This window comes from Cebus imitator, unplaced genomic scaffold (genome assembly GCF_001604975.1).
Source record: "Cebus imitator isolate Cc_AM_T3 unplaced genomic scaffold, Cebus_imitator-1.0 Scaffold265, whole genome shotgun sequence".
NCBI classification, from domain to species: domain Eukaryota; kingdom Metazoa; phylum Chordata; class Mammalia; order Primates; family Cebidae; genus Cebus; species Cebus imitator.
In genome coordinates, this window is record NW_016107580.1 from 3,000,199 (window position 1) to 3,022,131 (window position 21,933).

Genomic DNA, 21,933 nt, shown 5'->3' on the forward strand with positions numbered 1-21,933 from the left:
GGGGCTGAGACGATGGGGTCTTCTAGATATACAATCATGTCGTCTGCAAATAGAGACAATTTGACTTCCTCCTTTCCTATTTGAATACCCTTTATTTCTTTTCCTTGCCTGATTGCTCTGGCTAGAACTTCCAGTACTATATTGAATAGGAGTGGTGAGAGAGGGCATCCTTGTCTAGTGCCAGATTTCAAGGGGAACGCTTCCAGTTTTTGCCCATTCAGTTTGATATTGGCTGTTGGTTTGTCATAAATAGCTTTTATTATTTTGAGATACATTCTATCAATACCTAGCTTATTGAGGGTTTTTAGCATAAAGGGCTGTGGAATTTTGTCAAAGGCCTTCTCTGCATCAATTGAGATAATCATGTGGTTTTTGTCTTTGGTTCTGTTTATGTGGTGAATTACGCTTATAGACTTGGCATATGTTGAACCAGCCTTGCATCCCAGGGATGAAGCCTACTTGATCATGGTGGATAAGCTTTTTAATGTGCTGTTGCAATTGGCTTGCCAGTGTTTTATTGAAGATTTTTGCATCTATGTTCATCATGGATATTGGCCTGAAGTTTTCTTTTCTTGTTGAGTCTCTGCCGGGTTTTGGAATCAGGATGATGTTGGTTTTATAAAATGATGTGGGAAGAATTCCCTCTTTTTGTATTGTTTGGAATAGTTTCAGAAGGAATGGTATCAGCTCCTCTTTGTATATCTGGTAGAATTCGGCTGTGAACCCGTCTGGACCTGGGCTTTTTATGGGTGGTAAGCTCTTAATTGCTGCCTCAACTTCAGACCTTGTTATGGGTCTGTTCAGGGTTTCGGCTTCTTCCTGGAAAGCAGCTCTTTGTCTGATACATGCATTACAAATTACTTTTCAGTTTGTCAGTTGTCCCTTAACATTGGTGTGATAATTATTTTGTGTGCTATGAGGTGTGTTTTGTATTGTTTGATTTCAAATTTATCAATACCTTTCCTTTTGAATTCTGATCTTTGTGATATGGTTAAATGAAACTTCTTCGATTTAAAATTATTTTAAAAATTGTCTCCTATTTTAGTCCAGAGACTTATTTTATTTTAATTTTGTATTACAAATGTTGATCTTCCTGGAAATTTAATTTTAATGTAAGGAATGAGGCAATCAACTACAGTTATGTATCACATAAAGACGGGAATACATTCTGAGAAATGCATTGTTCAGTGATTCTGTCCGTGTGTAAACATCCTAGAGTGTACTTATATAAACCTAAATGGTAGAGTCTACTATGCACCTAGGCTATATGGAATAGCTTATTGCTCCTAGACTACAAACCTGTACAGCATTTGGCTCTACTGTAGGCAATTGTAACGCACTGGTATTTGTGTATCTAAACATATCTAAACAAAGAAAAGATACAGTAAAATGCAGTAGTATAATATTATGAGGCCACCATTGTAAGTCATCTGTTGTTGATTGAAATGCCATTATGCACTGCGTGACTGTACTTTTACTTATTTCCTCAAATGGCTAGTCAGGTTTTCTAATGCAACTTATTAGTAAAATTGTTTTCCTGCTGATTTTGTTGATTTAAAACTCCAGACTTATCATATACTAATACTAAAACATTCTGAAGCACTTGGGTCAATTTATGATTTCTTTTTTTGTAGTGTTTTCTAGCACCAGGACCACACATTTAAATTTAATAGTTATATAATTCATTTTACTATTTAGTAGCAATTTTTCTGGCATTCTCACATGTACATTTTCCAGATACACTCTGACATCATTTTATCAAGTTCCAAAAAAATTCTGTTTGTAGTTGGAATGCTACTGCATTCAGTTGATTTGTCAATTTAAGGGAGGATTGACATTTTTACAACTGAATCTTCTTTTCTATAACTGTGGTATTTATTTATTTATTTATTTGGAGACAGAGTCTCACTGTGTCGCCAGGTGCTAGGCTATAGTGCAGTGGCGCGATCTTGACTCACTGCAACCTCTGCCTCGTGGGTTCAAGCAATTCTCCTGCTTCAGCCTGACGATTAGCTGGGACTACGGGCACGTGCCACCACACCCAGCTAATTTTTGTATTTTTTAGTAGAGATGGAAGTTTCACCATGTTGGCCAGGATGGTCTTGATCTCTTGACCTTGTGGTCCACCTGCCTCAGCCTCCCAAAGTACTGGGATTACAGGCATGAGCCACTGTGTCTGGTGTTATTTTATTGATTAAATAATTTCCTAAACAGAATTTTAGTTTTCTTTAAACTTTACAGATATATATCCTACGTATTTCTTTAAATTCTAGTCACAAAAGGATATTTTATCTTTTTGTTACCATTGCAAATTAAATCTTAAAAAAAAGTTTTGTTGTGATCTATTGAAGTATTATTTGCATAAGGCAAAACTACTGATTTTTATAAATTAATTTTATAACTCTCTTCCTTACAATAGTTTCCTATAATTTAAGAATAGTTTTCTGGTTGATTCTTTTGGGTTTCTCAACTACATATTCATACAATATAAAAAGATGTGAATTTCATTTCTCATTTCTATAATTTGTTCTTGTTCCTTTTTCTTCCCTACTTGCATTGGTTAATATTTCCAGAGTAATGTTCACATATAGTAATTTTTACCTTTTAGCCTCTTGAAGGATGCTTCAGAAGTACAAGGAAATTTTCAGGCATTCTAGACGGAGGGGATAGCCTATGCAAAGTTACTGAGGTTTGAGGAAGTCCAGGCATTAAAGAACTGGAGATATTTGGTATGGTTAGAAAGGAGGCTTCTTAGGAGCAAACCTGCTTTTGGCATTGGCAGGGCCTAGAGTAACAGTAATAAATGAAGGCCCACATACAATATGCCTAACTATTTAAAAGTTAAAAACAAGATAAATTCTTAAAACACATTTTATCTTCCCTCCTTAAAAACTGTCCTTTATAATATCTGGAAGGCAGAATTCTTGGGATCCTTGGAATTCCAGGCTAGAAGGCAGTGTTGTGAGGAGGACCTGTCGCTAGCCCACATGTCAGCAAGCACATACAAGCTCTGTTTACACCCCTGCAAGTGGCCATCCTTTTGCCACCCGTAAGGCCTAGGTGTGAGGACATCAGCAGCATGATTCACCCTTACAAGGATGATTTGGAGAAGAGACACTCGCGGACCCTGGGAATAAGTTGAGAGCCTTTTAAGGAAGGAATCTTAGGGTTCTATTACTTGGAAGACCTTCTAGAAGGGGTGGATACCATGGACTGGAAAGGCACATTCATCTGGCATCATAGATGCCTTTCCCCATGGAATGTGGTATAGCAGTAAGAAGCCCAGAATGGCTCTGAAGAATGGAGCCAAGGCAGGGTCCCTTTTATCTGGGTCTAAAGGTGGTACTGTTTGTGAGCAAATGACAAGAAACATGGCTAGAAATGCACATCTGGGCTAAATAACAGAGGGCCTGATACCCCTCTATAAGGAGTTAGGTTTGTATCCTATAGGCAGTCAGCAGCCTTCCAAATGAACTGAGCTGGCCATTGGGAGATGGAAAGAACCTCAGAATGTGAAGGGTGGATTAAAGGAGAGTCTTAGGTAGAGAGAACAATTGATAAGGGGTTCAGCCAGAGCAGCCCAGAGAATGCTCTCATGACTGTGGGCTTCCTTTTGGGTAAGAGAATATGCCTATGAAAGAGATTCATGGTGGATAAACTAGATGTGAAGAGCTTTGGATGTCAGGGGACTCCAGTAACTAGTTCTGTAGTGAGCGTGGACCCACTGAACACTTGAGCAGTGGAATTGACTTGACCAGCACTCAGCTTTCATGGAGGTGGTCTGGCAGTGTGTGGATGCTGCAAAGGAAGCTAGCCATCAGCAGGAACACCAGCTGAGACATTTTCCATGTCAGACAGGATCAGGGTTTGAATTAGGGGATCATGGCAGAAATGAAGAAAGGAGATAGGCGCAAGAAATATCTCAAAGGCAGAGTCTGTGTCACTTGGCAATTGACTGAGACTCTGAGTTTTCAAGTCTGGGAGACCAGAGTAATGATAATGTAAGAATTAACAGTTTAGTTTAATTTTACCTTACCTCTTTCCTAAGGATATCTAACACAATTTAAACACACACATTTGCACACACACATACGCACACCCATACACAGATACACACATGCAGGCACATACACACGTGCGTGCACACACACACTCCTACCACAATTAACATCATAGAATTCAAAAGTAGAAGACATAATTGAGAGAAAAAAGGAAGCAAATTTCCCCACTATATTTACTTAACAACATTGCTATGTTGTTACTTCGAATATGTTCAACATAGCAAGTCTGGGCTAGGAGTGGAGTAGGAGAAGAGTGTTGAGTTCAGTTGGAAGGATGGACAAAGGTTCATGGCACAGTCAGAGCCAGGATCTGATTCAGGAGCCCTGGATATACAGATGATGGTACGAAGGGTGGGAACCAATGAGATCATTCAGGTAGAGAGAATAGTGCCAGCAAGTGTTCAAGGATAGACCCTAGGGTAAAAAATCCTTAACGGTGGGGAAAGGAGTCAGCAGGGAAGAAAAGATACCCTAAGATGTCTAAGAAGTAGTAAGGAACCTTGGAAATATGAGCATTTCTGAGATTTCTGGCTTATGGTAGATGTAACCTGTTTTGTTGTGGTCTGCTCTCTCTCAATCATAGCCTAACACAAAACCAAACCTCTTCAAGCACTGCACTTAAACAGTCTTACCCATTAAAGCGTTTGCCTGTAAATTTTTGTTGTTCTGAATTCTGTGCCATCTAAAGATAGCAAAACATTCTTTTGGGTTCATTTCTAGAAGTGATTAAGTCTTCCACATCCATTTGAACGGTTCCCACTTCAAACTGAGACAGGGAAAGGTTTAGTAACTCTGGAAGAGTCTAAAAGCCAGCGTGGAGAGTCTAGCTTTGTTTAACAGCTCTTGCTTGGCAGATTTTTTTTTTTTAACTCTGTTAGCTATTATTGACATGATTTCACATTTGCTGTAAAGTTTCTAGACATTGTTAACACATTCTAATTTGGAGGTTTTAAAAAATTTTCATTTTGTTAGCTAAATATTTATGTATCATTTATCCTATAAAAATGTTATTCTGCATTCCAAGAAAATTCTAATTGAATTAATTTTTAAGTTTAAAGATTACTAATAATATCAAGACTATTAGTTCTTAGAATATAACTAGACCTGATGATAAATTCCAGGAAAAATAAAATAGTAAATCTCTAATTATAAATATTTTGCTCATAATTTTCTACCTGAGAGAAAATTTGTGGTCCCCTTTAAAAAATGCTGAGATTTAATTACGCTCAAACTTAATGAATCCAAATAATGAGTAGTTTATCTGAATACTTTCAATATGCCAAGATTCATTCTGTTTTACATATATTATTTTATTTAGTACATAACTATTATTTTCATTATTTTCTTAAGGAGGAAACTAAGACAGAGAAATGCTCAGTAGTCAGATTACCAAAATAGATGAGCCAAGATTTGAAATTGGATAGGCTGATTCCATAGACCTCTGCCTAAACTATCTCCCCATTCATGATTTCTCAGTGTTTACTTTTTCATAATTTTGTTTTCCCTGTTTTTTTCTTGCAAGATTAGACTCCTGTGAGTCTAATCGTTAGGCATATTGGGATGAGTTCAATAACGCTTCCTCTTAATTTGTTCTGGCACCTTTACAATTTATTGTGTTTAATCAGTATGTTCAACATTTGACAACTCAGTGTTGTTTTCTTCCTTACCTTTACTCTTTATGGGGAAACAATTCAAACACCTTTCTTGAAGAACCTAAGAAATATTCTTAACCCTTAGAAAGAGAAAGTACATGAACCACTTTGAGAATCTGATGAAAGCTAAGTACCCCTCTCTAGGAAGACTTATTTAAAATTTTGCCTGTGATTTCAGAGGCTTTATACATTTATCAGGTTCCTGCTGTGTTTTCCTCATAGAATAATGCATTGGTTAAAAATAACATTCCAGCTTTCCAAGTAAAAGCCAACCAATCTTTCCACATTTCAACTCTGGTGGAAACAAAGCACGCCTGTCCCAAAGCCCAGTCCTCTTCACAGTCCTGGAACCAAAACCCTTCTTTAAGCTGCCTTGTGGCTTTAGCCACGACAGCCTTAGAAGTAAATGCAACTTACCAAGCGCCTGTTTGGACAGTGAGTCAGGATTCCTGGTTCTGGAAGCATCCACCTTGTACATTTCCAGTCAGACAAACTGGCTTTTTCATATCTGACTGGAGAGCTTGGTTTTTGTGCTCCACACAAACTGTGAGTATTTATAAAGTTAAAGTGCAATGAGTCTGTTATCTCTTGTGATTCCAGAGCTTCATGAGTACCAAGGGAACAGTTTATACAGAGTTTCTCTGAGATACTTAACATTTGATTTAAACCACCCGTGGGAATTAAAATCCGTAAATCATCCCTGTAACTAATGATGACTCAGGTTATGATGCTTTGGTGCCCATTCTCAGGATGACTTCTACTTTCAGAACCTTGGGTTGATGCTAGGAGACAGCCATCTTCCCTTTTCCATGACATCTACAGTGGGTGGCCTTAAAGTTGTGGCTGCGGTCAAGGCCCAGTAAATGTTTTATGGGGAACTAGGTAAGATTGCGCAAAGATTGTATGACTGGGATGCACACAGAGGACATTTTTGCTCGCAAAGAAAAGATGATCTTCGTTAGTATATTTATCACAAAAGATAATGTAAAAGAAAAGTAGTGTTCATTTCTCCAACTGTTATGTATTTCCCATTGAATCAAATTAAGCAGTCAGAGACCGAATGTTCTAATGGTCCTGTAGACCTCCTTCTCTTTCTCCCTTCTCCATTTCTCTCTGGATTGAAATTGGTGCAATCCATGCCTCCTTCTGTGGCTAGAGTCAGTTTCTCTATGCAACTGGTCTTTTTCTCATGGCCACCGGGGAGAAAAAGATTAGAACCTGATTGTCTAGGTCATTAATTGCAGTGATTTAGCACAGTCCTTAAAGTACATGGACACTGTTTGCAACCTTGGCATTTAAGTCGAGGCAGAGATAAAGTCAAGAGCATTCTCAAATTGGAAAGTGCATTTTCCATCTCTCATTCCCAGAGTTCATTAATTCACACCAAAGAGGAGGAAACTGGAAAAAAGTCCAATTGGGTCAGACCTGCAGGTCTGGTTTTAGTGGTCTTTCTTAGTCAACTTTGCCTGTTTAAGTAACTTGTAGAAGGTAAATCTGTGACTTTTCATTCTGGTGAGGGGGGAGAATAGGCTATATATGGTGGAGAGTGCAATGTAAGTTTGATTTTCTGATTGAAGAACGCCATGATTTTGCAAAATCTGTAGTTGCTCATCATCAGTTTACCTTAACAGTAAGTCATAGGACATCTGTTTCCAGTACCTGGGACTGTGTGCCTATCTTGAGTAATGACCAATGGGGCCAGAGTTAGGGACAGAGTCAGAAAGCCAGCTGAACTACTGCCATTTTTGTCACATTTCATCACTATCATTTCACTGCCTAGTCCCAGTACAAATAGTAATACACTTTTTAGCAAGGATTTGGCTTTCTGTGGAATTCTCATTGCTTGATGACCCAATTCTAGGAATTGAATATCTGGGGTGAAATCCAGCCAGGCCTTCTAAAGAGTGGGTTTGCAGAAAGCAGATGACAATGTGGATTTTGTCTGGATGAATGACCAGAAAGGAGGAGATGAAGGGAGCAACTGACACCGTGTGTCTCACACTCCAGGTAGGGAAGACTGACTTTGGCACTTTTGAACCAGTATTTACACTATGCCACACTATTGCTCGCAAATCTGAGAAAGAGAAATTCTAAGTTCAGGAGTGTTAGTCATCAGCCAGATTCTAAAGCGGGGGAAGGCGTTTTTAAGGATCTGCTGGTCATGAGATTTAATTTTAGTTTTGAGAAAGGACTCATGTTGAAGGAAGGTACACATGTGATTCATGTATTTAACTGGGGATACACTTTAAGAGAAAGAGCATTCTCTAGATTGTAACAATCTAGGTAAGATTAGTTCTTGAAGGTGATGACCAGTAGGTGCTAGGGACATAACTCAAAACCACTGATACTTTGTTCTCCCACAACCAGGAACTCATGTGGGTTGATGATTCTTTCTAGCACTGTGGGTTTGTGGCTGGGCGCTCTGAATTATCCTGGAGTAGCACTGGAGTGTGCACTGGAGTAGCTGATGTGCTGCTGTATTTGATTTGAGGCTTAGATTTCCCTTGATGAAATGTTTCCCTGTTGTTAATATAGTATAGAGTAAGTTAAGCACCTAGAAATGTCCACCTATAATTCTGTCTTACTCTTGCCAAAATTTAATCAGGACTGGAAGAAGTGCTGGTATCATCCTGGAGTGGGAAATTTCAACCTTCAGGGTAAAGGAAAGCTTTTCACTTCTGCATTTACTTTCTTTGTATTTGTGAGCCATGTGTATGTTGTGACATCCCATAAAACACCTTAGTTGTCTGACCATGGGAAAGTCTCTGCTCTTTATTACCTGAGAAAAGACACTCTGGTCTGTGATTACATTATGACTATCACAATTCGAATGTCCAATTGTTTGCATCTGTCAGATTTATTTGAATAACACAAACATATCAACCCATAGGACTTATTCAATAACATGTGCTATAACAGAAAAATATTTTTCCAGAAAATGATTCACATAGTACTTTTACATTTTTTTAACAGTACAATTAACTTGTGTTGTTTTCCTTCAGGGAGAAAAGTCCACAGATGAGAACTACCTCAGAATTTTTTATTGCCTAAGCTCAAAATAAACACGTGTTGTGTGATGTAAGAAATGAATGCCTTCTGTATTCACCATCCAAATGCCCCATAAAGCGTATAAGAGAAAAAAGAAATGGCATGAGGAAAATTTTTATTTGAGAAAAAAACAGACAACGACTCAGCAAAATTTTAAAATATGGACTGCTACTTTTGTTTTATACAGAACATTTTGTTTTTTTGCATTTGACATTTTTGAAATTCAAACATGTCTCAGTTTCCAAGACCAGATGACACCAAATAGATTGGGCTTCAGTTTCAGCTTAATTAACAGCAGAGGCTTTAATGTGGTTCCCTTTGATACACATTCAATAGCCTTCTTATTGGCACGGTCCCTGGGAAATTCCTTCTTTCAGAATGCCTTGAAGTGTACAAAGAGGGTTCAGCATGATTATGGTTGTGGTTACCTGGTACAAGTTAGGACAAGACTTGAGCCAGTTTGTTTTTAATCTCTGAGAATGAAGGTGGATAAACCCAGAATTGAGAGATGGAAGATATGGCTACAAAAAGCTTCACAGTAGAGAATCCTTGGGACTAAGGCCAGGATGGATACCTGAAGGATGAAGATGGTTCTTATAGCACTGGTGATCTTTATGGCAACATCAGCTAAAAAAAAAAAATCTGGCAATCTTTTGAGCAAAACCCTAACAGGCAATAGTTAGAGTCTGAGGGGCTGTGTAAGACTAGCAACAGACGATGATCCAGTCGGCATGCAGAAGCACAGAGACTGCCATTGTGTGTGTCCTTGAACTCAAGTGAGGCTGGCCCAGCAGGTCACTTTGGACTTCCACAGTTACCATGACTGTGTAGCTCACAGAGTGCCTGATGGACCTGGATTGCCCATAGGACATTCTGGCCAGTAAATGGTGATTCTTGGTGAGTGGGACATGTAAGAAATAAATCTGGATAAAGGTGTCCATTATGACAATGGTTACTCTCTGTAAAATGAGACTGTGCAGTATACTGTGAGAATGGCAGCAGCTCATACAGACTGAAATGTGCATGGGACGAGAGAAATTCCAACCAAATTGGGGTGTCAGGATTGTCTCCTGCTTCCATACAAGGATGAGGACATTCAATATTAAGAAAGATATGGAGAGAGACCATTCTTGATTTTTGGGGAGCACATGGAGGCACTTTGGTCTGGTATATTGAATCTCTGTAGTCATTTTTTTCCTTGAACTTTTCTCTTCTGAGGAAAAAATAAAAATTCACAGGCATTGAGGAAGAGAATTAATAATCAATGAGATTAAGATTAGATGTAAATAGCTTTCCCCCAGTACATTTTGGTGTTAGTTCTGCAAACATAACTCCAAAGTTATATTACTTCATTCATGCCTAGAACATTAAGCATGTTTTTTTTAAAAAAATGACATTTGCTCCTGTGAATCTCACCCCAAGCCATTTAAAAATCTTCTTTTTCTCTCATCATCCCTTCCTTCAATTATCCACGTAGGCCTGCATTCTGATAATATTCCATCTTACATCTGAGCTGATTTTAGCCATTAATTTCTTTTTATATGTGTATTTTGCTTAATTTTACTTTTTATGTATCAATTTATTTTTTTTCAACTTTTCTTTTAGATTCTGAGGAGGCGGTATGAGCAGATTTGTTACCTGGGAATAAAAGTATCCAGGTAAGTAATCTAGAAAAGTCTTCTTGGAAGGAATTCTGATGATAAATCATGGCTTCGTATTTTTATTTAAGGATATATTAATATGTCACTGGCATGGGGCACTATGGACTTCATGTGATTTACAGCATGAAGATAAGACAAATGTATGATAAGATTATGAGATGCTGTTATCTGACTGGTATTTCAGGTGTGTCGTCCTCCCACACAGACAGATGTCCAAAGAGCTGACAGAACATTCATTGCTACTCTACATCCTCATATCCTTTTCCTTCCTCCTCTTTTAAATATGACATTATGTGAAAATGTCCTTTATTGACCAATCGAATACCTAGAACTATAGCATTAATTAATTCATGCTTCAAAGCTATTGTTACCTACTAGGGTGTCTATAATTATTTCTAGCCATTCTATTTTCAGAATTATTTAAACTTATTCACAAGTACATGTAGTTGAATAAGAAGATCTATTTCCTTTAGTCCATGCACTTACTTTATGCCTAATTTGACATTTTAAATTCTTTCTTTTCATATTTTATATTGTTTTGCTTTTTAAATTATATATTATTAATCTTTGAATACTCTTCCCCCAAGTGTTTAATTTGCAAGTGTACACACTTAAAACACTATTTATATGTAACTTGGAAAAAATGGAAATACCCGTCTCCTTAATTATCATTGAACTAATTAAGAAAAGCAATCTGATAAAACAAGACAACGTGAAGATGAAGATGAAGATGATTTTCTTAAGCATTTTACTATAAAACAATATAATGAAAGATTTTAATTCTTTTTGGCCAGGAGTTATTTCTACAAATTTTTAATGCAAGGTTAAAATGTCTTCCTTAGTCTCATTCTTACTCTTCTTAGTTTTACTATTTATGTCAGATTCTGTTTGCTTGAAACCCAGATCCCCACCATTCACAGAGTCTTTCTGAACTCTCACTTGGTTAACATGCACACATTTGCACAGATTGATCTAAGAGATTATTTTAAAGTCTGTTATTTATTTCTAAATGAAACCTGACCAGATGGTCACTCTCAGTGGTGGGGCAAACTATAGATTCAGGCAGTACTCACCAGTTATCCACAAAGTAGTTAGTAGAGATTTTAGATATTTTATTTAAAAATGCCAGTTTTGTTCAATTTCAAAGAGTCAGGTAGTTTCAGACCCCAAAGGGAAAAAGGGTGTATTTCTTAGTATTTGTAATTGCTATTTGAATATATATATATATATATATATATATATATATATATATATATATATCTGTGTGAGAATTAATGACATCCCCTGTTGCTCTAATGCCCCATTACCTGGGGATGTGCTATGACTTGCAGATATATCAGCTTGAGCTGCCAGGGAAGCAGGGGGCAGAGATGTTGTCTCACCTATGAGTCCCCTGGGGCTTTGTCTTCAATTTCGCTCCTTATTTTCAGTTCCAAACATAGGAGATGTGAACCCCTGGACAATCTTTAGACTCAGTGGGGTCTCTAAAATTGACTATGAGCTGAGGTTGCCCTATTCCCTGAAGAATCGTTAAACTATGAGCCAACTAATCCAAACCCAAAGTCTAATTTCAGGTAAACAACTTTCAGATCAAAGGGATGTAATTGTACTAATGAGACATAAAATGTATCTGCTTATGGTTGCAATAAGATAAGTCAGCCCTGGCTTCAGATCAGAGCCAGCATGCTAGTAGGGCTGAATAATAATGGTAATAAAAATAAGGTTATGGCTGGGCGCAGTCATTCACGCCTGTAATCCCAGCATTTAGGGAGACCGAGGTGGGTGGATCACCTGAGGTCAGGAGTTCAAGATTACCCTGGTCAACATAGTGAAATCCCCATCTCTACTAAAATTACAAAAATTAGCTGGGCATGATGGCAGATGCCCGTAATCCCAGCTAGTCAGGAGGCTGAGGCAGGAGAATCACTTGAACCCGGTTGGCAGAGGTTGCAGTGAGCCAAAATTGCACTATTGCACTCCAGCCTGGATGATAAGAGTGAGACTTTGTCTCAAAAAAAAAAAAAAAAAAGATTATTTATATCATTTTCCTGAAGAAAGCAATATTCCTTTGATTTGCCATATTTGCTGGAATGAGTAGATCCAGGGGCCTCCACTTGAACCTTCCAATGTAATAACCCTATTCTCTGGATCCAGGAGCCAATATGGAGGTAATTTTCGCAGTTGATGACCAAATCTATTTTAATTCTAAATCTGGTGTATAGTGGGCTCACGGTAAGGTGAAATTAGGTCAAAATTCCACTTATAACTGGATTTTTATATGCTTCCTCTATGATTGGCAGACTGGACTGCAGTGGACTTCTGGACCTCTAAAAATTAGTGTGGCTCAAAGTCATGTGTAATAACCCCTGAAAGGTCTGTGTATTTCCCTTTCTCATTAATAACTACCTTTAAATAACCTCAAAATCCTTTGGAATGGATGAAGAATGAGAGTATATATGTGTATCCAAATATTTATGTGATGTTACTGCAAAGTTTTTTCTCAATTTACAAAATATTTCTTTAAGATACTCTAGATCTCTGAATTGATTCAGATCTGAGAATTGTGTGAGAAGTTTTCACTATATTTCATGGTATTTCAAATCAGGCTCCTTTCTTGCTCTCTGTCCCTAGAATGTATTGAATTATACATATCAAGTAGTGCCTTACTGGGTTGCCCAGCAATTATTTTAAGGACATTATATTTAATTAGTAACCTCTAAAGTTCCCTATAGGTCAGATGTTTTTGGATACAGTTATCACTCCCCTATCTACCTTGGTGTTGTGCTTTTAGCACACATATGACCTCTGCCACTTTAGGGTTTTGGTATCATTATTGAAATTGATCCCATTTAGATTTGTTATTCATCCTTCACATCTCAGGGCTATGTATAATAGCTATTTTAGTACTTCTTAATAATAGTTATGCTTCTTTACCAATGAGCCTAATGTCATGGAGTAGAAGATGCTCCTGGGATCTCCTTGGAAGATGCATACATGGGCTACAAACATGGAATGCAAATGATAAAACCAGCTCAGCATACCACATCTTCCCAAACTTTCAATTGTCTCTTTTGAAAACACCAAGGATTTTCTCTGGCCTTCACTTAACTCAGGCAACTGTTCAGTGTAGGTTTTAGTCAACAACTAAATAAGCAATTAGAACCGTGTCCACATGTTCTAGCTAGCTGCTATGGACTGAATGTATGCATCTCCCCAAAATTTGTATGTGAAAAAATCTAATTGCCAATATAATGGTATTAGCATGTGGGTTCCTTGGGAGGTGATTATATCATGAAGGTGGAGCCTTGATTTATGTGTTAGTGTTCTTATGAAAAAGGCCTCAGAGTGCTTCTATCAATTTTTATTTAGATTCAGGGGGTGCATGTGCAGGTTTGCTACATGGATATATTGTTTGATGCTGAGATTTAAGGTACAAATGATCGCATCACCCAAGTAGTGAGCATAGTAATGAATAGGTAGTTTTTCAGCCCTTTCTCCATTCTCTGTCCTCCCCCCTACGGTAGTCCTCAGTGTCTATTGCTCCCATCTTGAGGTCCATGTGTACCCAATGCTTAGCTACCACTTGTAAGTGAGAACATGTGGTATTTGGTTTTCTGCTCCTTTGTTAATTTTCTTAGGATAATGGCTTCCAGTAGCACCCATGTTGCTGTGAAGGATGTGATTTTATTATTTTTTTGAATGGCTGCATAACAGTCCATGGGGTATATATACTATATTTTCTTTATGTGGTCCACCATTGACGGGCATCTAAGTTGATTCTATGTCTTTGCTGTTGTAAATAGTGCTGTGATGAACATATGTGTGCATGTGTGTTTTTGGTAGAATGGTTTATTTTCCTTTGGGCATATGTCCACTAATGGGATTTCTGGGTAAAATGATAGTTCTAAGTTTTTTGAGAAATTTCCAAACTGCTTTCCACAGGGGCTGAACTAATTTACATTCCCACCAACAGTGTATAAGTATTCCCTTTTCTCCATAACCTAACCAGCATCTGATTTTCTCTTTTTTTGAGATGAAGTTTTACTCTTGTTGCCCAGGCTGGAGTGCAGTGGCACAGTCTCAGCTCACCACAACCTCTGGGTTCAAGAGATTCTCCTGCCTCAGCCTCCCAAGTAGCTGGGATTACAGGCATGTGCCACCACACCCCGCTAATTTTGTATTTTTGGTAGAGATGGGATTTCTCCATGTTGGTCAGGCTAATCTCGAACTCTCTACCTCAGGTGACCTGCTTGTGTAGGCCTCCCAAATTGCTGGGATTATAGGTGTAAGCCACTGCGTCTAGCTGGCATCTGATTTTTTTTAAAAAAACTTTTTAATAGCAGCCATTGTCACTGATGTGAGATGGTTACTATAAGGCTACAGTAACCAAAGTACATGGTACTGGTACAAAAATAGATACATGGACCAATGGAACAAAATAGAGAACCCAGAAATAGAGAACAGTGGGGAAAGGACATCCTATTTAATCAATGGTGCTTGGAAAACTGGCTAACAATATGCAGAAGAATCAATCTCAATCCCTACCTCTTGCCACATACAAAAGTTAACTTAAGGTGGAGTAAATACTTAAATGTAAGACCTCAAACTATAAGAATCCTACAGGAACGCCTACAAAATACTCTTCTGGATCTTGGCCTAGGTGAAGAATTTATGACTAAGACCTCAAAAGCAAATGCAGCAAACCCCAAAATTGACAACTGGGACCTAATCAAACTAAAAAGCTTTTGCACAGCCATATAAACTGTCAAGAGGATAAATAGAAAACTTACAGAATGAGGGAAAATATTTGCAAGCTATGTATCTGGCAAAGGACTAATATCTAGAATCTATAAGGAACTTAAAAAAATCATGAAGCAAAACCAAATAACTCTATTAAAAAATTGGAAAAGGACACGAACAGACAGTTCTCAAAAGAAGACATAAGTGGCCAGCAAACATATGAAAAAATGCTCATCACTGATCATTAGAGAAATCAACATCAAAACCACAATGAGATATTATCTCACACTGGTCAAAATTGCTATTATAAAAACATTTTTAAAAAGCGGATATTAGCAAGGTCATAGAGAGAAAGGAATGCTTATGCACTATCGGTGGGAATGTAAATTAATTAATTCAGCATCTGTGGAAACCAGTTTTGAGACTTCTCAAAGAACTAAAATAGAATTACCATTTGACCTAGCAATCCCATTACTGGGTACACACTTAAGGGAAAATACATAATTCGACCAAAAGGATACATGCACTCTTATGTTCATTGCAGCACTATTCACAATAGCAAAGACATGGAATCAATCCCTATGTGTCCATCAACAGTGGATTAAAGAAAATGTGGTAGGTATACACCGTGGAATATCATGCAGCCATAAAAGAATGAAATCATGTTCTTTGCAGTAACAAGGATGGAGATGGAGGCCATTATCCTATATGAATTAATGAAGAAGCAGAAAACCAAATAACATATATACTAATTTTAAGTAGGAGTTAATACTGGGTACATATGTACATAAAGAGCTTCTGCATAGCCAAATGTATAAACATGCACATAAAGGGCATGTACATGTGACCTTGCTAACATAAAAACAGAAACAACAGATACTGGGGACTCCAAATGGAGGGAGGGAGGGAGGGGGACAAGGGTTGAAAAACTACCTATTATTTGCTATTTTCACTATTTAAGTGATAGGTTAAATAGGAGCTCAAACTTCAGCATCAGTCAATATATCCCTTTAATAAATCTGCATATGTAATCCCTGAATGTTAAAAAAAAGAAATATAAAATTGTAGAACCTCATTGGAAAAAAACTGCTGTGACAATCTTTATCAGATAAAAAAGGAATCATTTGTGATGATAAAAGGGTTAACCTAACAAGAAGATACAATTTATCTTTGTATATATCTAATAAAATGGCTCTGAAATTTATAAAGCAAAAACTAACAAAACTATTAGAAGACATAGATAAATCTATCATCTTAAATCTTCCATTTTAGTGGAGGATATTTAAAGATACCTCTACAATCTAAATGTACATCACTAGTACAATAGAAAAATACATAATGCTACACAATAGATTATAACAGTGAAAGTGAATAAACTATAACTGTATGCACAAAGTGGATGAATCTCACAAACAATGTTAAATAAGTCAAAAGCAAAAAAATGTATGATTCTAGTTACATAAAATTTAAAAGCAGGTAAAGCAAGGGGATTTGGAGATACATGTTTACATAGTAAAACTATAGAAAATAAAGCAAGGACACAATTCTTATTTTTCCTTTTTGCTCTATATAATGTAATTTATATAATCTATATAATGTATATAATATAGCTCACAAATATTTTCCCTCATTCTGTAAGTTGTCTATTTACCCTGTTGATAGTTTATTTGGCTGTGAAGATGCTTTTTAGTTTAATTAGGTCCTGGTTGTCAGTTTTGGGGTTTGCTGCATTTGTGTTTGAGGTCTTAGTCATAAATTCTTCACCTAGGCCAAGATCCAGAAGAGTATTTCATAGGTTTTCCTGTAGGATTGTTATAGAGCAATTATGGAGCATAATGTAATTTTGTCAGGACCTGTTTATTTTGTTCTCAAAACCTATTTACCCTTTTCTCTGCTGTTTTTCCAAGTGCCAAAGCACCATTGGAGAATTAAAATTTTGAAGAATCCCTGAAAAACGAAAGCAGGAGAAAATTCCCTGAGAAGAAACTTTAGCCAAAATGTATATGTAAGCGGGTTTCTGTAAGGTGGTAGCTTTGGGAAACAGGGCAGGGTGCCGAAAGTGTGGTTGGTGCAGTGGTTTGTGCTCTAGTAGAATGGTTTGTGCTCTAGTAAAGAATAGTACCATGAGACAAGGCGCAGTGGTTCACACCTGCAATCCCAGCACTTTGGGAGGCTGAGGCAGGAGGATGGCTTGAGCGCAGGTGTTTGAGACTGCATGGTCAACATAAGGAGACAGTGAGGGGATACAGACATTCTTCCTGTTCCTGCTAATGCAAAGCTCAGAATCCTAGAATCAGAACAGTTTCATTAACCCCCACAAAACAATGTCAGCGCCCTCCCTGCAAGAAAACCCTACACTATTAGCCAGCTGATTTTACTAAAATTCTGAGGCATGGTGTTTCTCTTTTAATAATTAGTTGTGAAAATAGAGAAAGAGACAAAGTTTCCTAAATCATTTCATGAGGCAGTGTATAACCTTGATATTAAACCCACAAAGTGATCAATAAACATTTGAAAAGCTGCATTCACTTAGGAGGAACCAGAGATGTGAGGTACCATTTTACATCTAATATGGATGCTCTGGTATGCTGTCCAGAGCATTCCAGGATGGAACCATTTTCCCCATTGCTCCTCTGGAGACGGCCTTTGGGTGAAGTAGGTCATTCCCCTTGCTCCAACTTGAGGCGAATTGATGCACTGGCATAAAGGCCCAGACACGTTACTGAAATTGGAAACAACCTGCAGGGCCATCCTAGTGACTGTGCTCCCTGTGAGATCTACTGAAGCTGTTGCTGTGATTGCACTGCAGGCCAACTTGTCCCTCTACCTAGTTCTGCTTCAGTGTTCACAGGTGTGAATGCTGAGAAGACTTCCTAATAAATTACTTACATACAAATTTCCATCTCAGACTGCTTCCCAGCTATAACAAAACACTGTAGATTAACCTATTAATCTGTTATTATTCACAGTTCTGGAGGCTGTGAAGTCCAAAGTCATGATACTGGCAGTTTTGGTGTCTCAGGAGGGCTCACTTCCTAGCTTTTAGGCAACCTCCTTCTTACTATGTCCTCCTAGGGCTTTTCTTTGGGCAAGCTTGGTGGGGTGGTGGAGTGAGGGGGGGGGTGAGAGAGAAAGAGAGAGAGAGAGAGAGAGAGAGAGATATCAATTTCTTTCTTATAAGGGCACTAATACCATCACATTACCAGGGTCCTATCATCATGATCTAATATAGATAAAATTACTTCCCAAAGTCCCCACTTTCAAATTCTAACACATTGGGGGTTAGAGCTTCAATGTGTGATTTTTGAAGGACATATTCAGCTCATAACAAGTGGTACAAATGTAGAATGTAAAATTGGAGTTTGGAGCTGGATCACCCACCAACTGGCTGGAAATGAGGACTCCATCACTGGTGGTAAGTGGAGTTTGAGCAGCCTGTAGTGGTGTAATTATTAACACTTTTCTCCAGTGATAAATAGGGATGGCATAACCTGGTATACTGCACTGTCATTTATTCCTATAAATCCCAATATTTACAGTGGTTTTAGCAGTTTATCAAAAAGTTTTTAGAAAAAATCCTAAGGCATACTACAAATAAATTTACAGATGTTTTTAGGCTTTTTTTTTTTTTTTTTTCAGTTACAAAAACACAATTTTTTTTTTAAGGCAAATATTACTCTATCCATTTTATAGATGAAGAAGTTTAGATACAGATTTATTATAGACAAGTTCTTGTTTAGTTGCCCAGGCTGGAGTATAATTCTAGCACACTGCAGCCTCAAACTCCTGACCACAATCAATCTTCCCATCTCTGTCTCCTGAGTAGTTGAGACTACAGGCACGAACCACAACACCTGGCTAATTATATTTTTAGTTATTTATATTTTTCATAGAGATGGGGTCTTGTTTTTTTGCCCAAGCTTTTCTCGAGCTCCTGGTCTCAAGCAATCCTCCCACCTTGGCCTTCCAAAGTGCTGGGATTACAAGTGTGAGCCACCATGCCCAGCAGTAACACGTATATTTTATGAATATATGTACCTGTAATTTTCTTTGTCTTGACGAATTTTCAGTGGAATTTTTATAAACAAGTAGTGTACTCAAGAGGATATATCCCAAAGGACCCCAAATGTCATAAATATCACCTTCCTATACAGTGACAGTTCTTTGGAATTTGTTGCTATTGTTGACGCACATTCATCTGCAGGTAATAATTTATCTTTTCTATTGATACAGGAATGTTTGTTTCTCATCTTTGTATTAGAAGTTAAAGTTAGTTTTTTAAAGGAAATAATCACTTGTTGAGCATTCACTTATTTCTGTGATCGATAGATGTATTACCATGTACGTCATCTTATTCAACACAAGAATCATGTGAGGTATTTTTTAATGTAAATAATGTAATGAAGAGTTGAACAGTTTACATAAAATTTCCAAGAGTCCATGGATTACCAGTGACAAAGCTGAATCTAATCCCAGGACTCATGTCTCCAAAGCTTATGGCATTTCTGTCCAACACATTGCTTCCATGCCATAATAGTATGTATAACTGACTCTGAATTTGTGTTATACACAAATATCCTTTCTAGAATTTTAAGCATTCGTTCATGCCATTTAACAAAGTCCTGTACAAAGATTTGGTAGATAGGGCTTCAGAGTTCAAACATGTAATTGCACAGTGTTCATAACATAGCATGCTATTGCTCAGTTAATTCACATATAAAATTATTCAAGCATCTCAGTTCAGAATAAAAATGTAAAAATAATGTGATTGGATGAATACATGACTTTGATGCTAGTGTGTGTGTGCATATGCATGTGGTATATGTGCATGTGCGTGAGGGAGAGATAGAGAGAGAGAGAGAGAGAGAGAGAGAGAGAGAGAGAGAAAAGGACCAGTACAAGTGTGCAAGAGAGTCCAGTCTGCTTTAGACCAAATTCTTTAAGAAAAATAAATTATTCTTTAATTTTGGTTGATCTTTAAAAAGAGAATTATGGGAATTTTTGTGGTTGCTCTTGTTGAGGAGCAATAAAAAATAGAAGTTTCCAAGAATAAATAAACCTTATATTAAATGATGTAGGAAAACACTGAATTATCTTAATTTTCTTGTATAGAAGATATAATTGATAAAAATGGAATTAAATTGTTGACATGTGAAATACAATTCCCTCTTTTATCAGCTATAGCACCTCTTTTGGCTCTCTCTGTATGGTCTGCCTTTCATCTTCTTCTGCCCCATTCATTCCTGTCTACTTTTTTTTTCTTTTTCTTTTTTTGAGACGGAGTCTTGCTCTGTCACCAGGCTGGAGTGCAGTGGCGTGATCTTGGCTCACTGCAACCTCCGCCTCCTGGGTTCAAGCGATTCTCCTGCCTCAGCCTCCCGAGTAACTGGGACTATAGGCACGCTTCACCACGCCCAGCTCATTTTTGTATTTTTAGTAGAGATGGGGCTTCACCATGTTGGTCACGATGATCTCTACCTCTTGACCTTGTGATCCGCCCATTTCGGCCTCCCAAAGTGCTGGGATTACAGGGGTGAACTATCATGTCCGGCCTCCTCTCTCTTTTTTTAAAAAAATACTTTTGCTTCTCTTTTTTCTTAATTCTAATAGAGGTATCAGTTGGATATTTAAGATACATAGGAGCAAAAAGCAAAGTGTTTGCAGACTCCAGAGTGAAAGTAATCTATTTAAAGCATTCTTTTCATATGGATGTGTAGAGTATAGACTATAGTGGATTAATTTACTATGCTAAATCCTAGAATACCAGCATTAATTTTATTTTAAAAGTCACAGCATCACATTAGCTCAGGGAGACCTGTGATTCCTGAATTTCTTTCATAGTGCTCTCACTAATTCACAGCCCATTCCAACTGGGCACAGTTGTGACTTCTTGATAGTTCTCCCATGTATTGAACAGTTATTTTGTGTATCCTCAGACCTCTAAAAATTGAGCACTGGAGTAGTAAAAAATTAAATAAGATAAAAGTCCATTTCCTTCATGAGCCATTTCTTGCCTAAAATACGTTGCTTATATTCCTTCATTCACTTTAAGACTCTGTATCTTCTGCTTCTCTTTACTCATATTCCACCCAATCAACATGGAATTTCTGTATCAGCAACCCTATTTTTGTGGCAGCCACTGCAACATTCTTCCCCATTTTGCTGATGCCCTTTGGTGCTTATTGGTCTTTCTAAGCTGTAATCTCAACTTCTACCACTAATAAAGGTTACTTTTTCATAAAGTCATGAGACCCTTCAAATACAGATACAAATATATATTTTTCAAATATTTTTTTTGTATTTATGATGAAGTATGCCCACATTTTATTTTTATTTTTATGATAATTTTTCTCTCCTTCATAAAAATCAATTTCTCATTTTGGAAATTTATTTTCTCATCTCTCTCATGTAGTTTAAACATTTTGTATAATATCTGTTCATCTTCATTCTTCCCTGTCCTACTAAGATGTTCTCTATTTCTAGCCAATTTTTTGAAACCCTATATGAAATAACAGGCATGAGTAGAGATGAAAGTCTTGAGAGACCCATATATAATATCAAGATGCGTACTCGATGAAGGTTAACCATGAGTAGCAATGGCACTTTTGGATCTATGTGAAGTCACCACTGCAGTAATCTCAGAAATGACTATCACCAGAATCAGCATCTAGTTTTTTTTTTTTTTTTTTTTTTTTAACTCCAGGATCTTTGACCCTTTGATTTTACCTACTAGTTTTTCCTCATTGTTTTAAAATTCTTCAATAGGGATGA

At 37.4% G+C, this 21,933-nt stretch overlaps 1 protein-coding gene across 1 annotated transcript in view; it reads right to left on the reverse strand.

Moving 5' to 3' along the window:
• The window catches only part of LOC108283813 (olfactory receptor 1030-like), a 15,119-nt gene extending 8,761 nt beyond the window's left edge, over positions 1 to 6,358 (reverse strand). The window contains exon 1 of the mRNA XM_017500368.2: positions 6,131 to 6,358. The gene's annotated coding sequence lies outside the window, so the exon portion shown is untranslated. The remainder of the gene's footprint in view (positions 1 to 6,130) is intronic.
• Positions 6,359 to 21,933: the final 15,575 nt, after the last annotated feature.